Genomic DNA, 1,304 nt, shown 5'->3' with positions numbered 1-1,304 from the left:
TTACAATCCAAAGACTTAATGTGTTAAGTGTTTAAAACAGAGCCTGGACAGTCCATCTCTGATACACTTGTTGAGGCTCCCAAGCCTGGCAGAGCAGCCTCTTTGATCACCTGGACCCTGCCCTTGGTTAGGTAGGAAACATAACCAGCAAAATGTGGATGAAAATGATGGCTATGATGGACAATTGCAAATGCAAGAATTATGTGAAGACACCAAAGACAGCAATATCCAAGACAATGCCGGTGGAACATGGGTCATTTCAGGCAGCAGCGGCAAACTCTCCCTGAGTAGGACCTGGACAAGAAAGCTTGGCTCTCCAAGACCATGGAAGGTTTCATTACTACATATCAGACTAGTTATGGCTTTTCTAATGATGGAGCAAGTAGCTCTCCTGCAAATGCACCAGCTGTCAGTGCTAGAATTGCAGAGGAACATCTGCAAAGAAAACCCCCAAACTCACTGATTCCCAAAATAGGGGAGACAGAAGAAAAATAGAATCAGTATGGTTTCATATTGAAGAAGACAAATACAAATATGTGCATATCTGGTTTGCCTCCAGACATGACAGTGGTTGAATTTGTACTGTTTACATCCACATTTTGGGCCAGGCATAGTGGCTCACCCCTGTAATCCCAGCACTTTGGGAGGCCAAGGCAGGAGGATAACTTGGGGCCAGGAGTTCAAGACTAACCCTGGGCAACATAGCAAGACTTCATCTCTACAAAAAAATAAACTGAGTGGGGTGGTGTGCATTTATAGTCTCAGCTACTTAGGAGGCTGAGGCAGAAGGATCAGCTGAACCCAGGAGGTTGAGGCTGCAGTGAGCTGTGATGGTGCCACTGCAGCAGAGTGAGACTGACTCAAAAATAATTATATATATATACATTTTAAATTATTTTGAGAAATCCTCAGACTACTTTAAAATCACACACACACACACATTTTAAATTATTTTGAGAAATCCTCAGACTACTTTAAAATCAAGCTTAACAAAGATAATAAAAGAACTATTTTTTTAATTAAGAAAGGTAGATTTATTAAACAGAAGATACGTTGTGAATGGTACAACAGGCAGGACAACAGCTAGAGTGTGTCTGCTGACTGCCAGTCAAAGAACTCTTTTTTTTTTTTTTGAGTTGGAGTCTCACTCCATTGCCCAGACTGGAGTGCAGTGGTCACTCCCGGCCACCGCAGCCTCAAGCTGTGGGCTCCAGCTCCAGCGATCCTTCCGCCTCAGCCTTCCAAGCAGCTGGAACTACAGGTGCACACTACCATGCCCGGCTAATTTTTGATTTATTGTAGAG

Source organism: Carlito syrichta, unplaced genomic scaffold (assembly GCF_000164805.1).
Source record: "Carlito syrichta isolate Samal-C Ts95f unplaced genomic scaffold, Tarsius_syrichta-2.0.1 Scaffold92604, whole genome shotgun sequence".
NCBI classification, from domain to species: domain Eukaryota; kingdom Metazoa; phylum Chordata; class Mammalia; order Primates; family Tarsiidae; genus Carlito; species Carlito syrichta.
The sequence above is the reverse complement of the archived record's forward strand: the minus strand, read 5'-3'. Positions refer to the sequence as shown.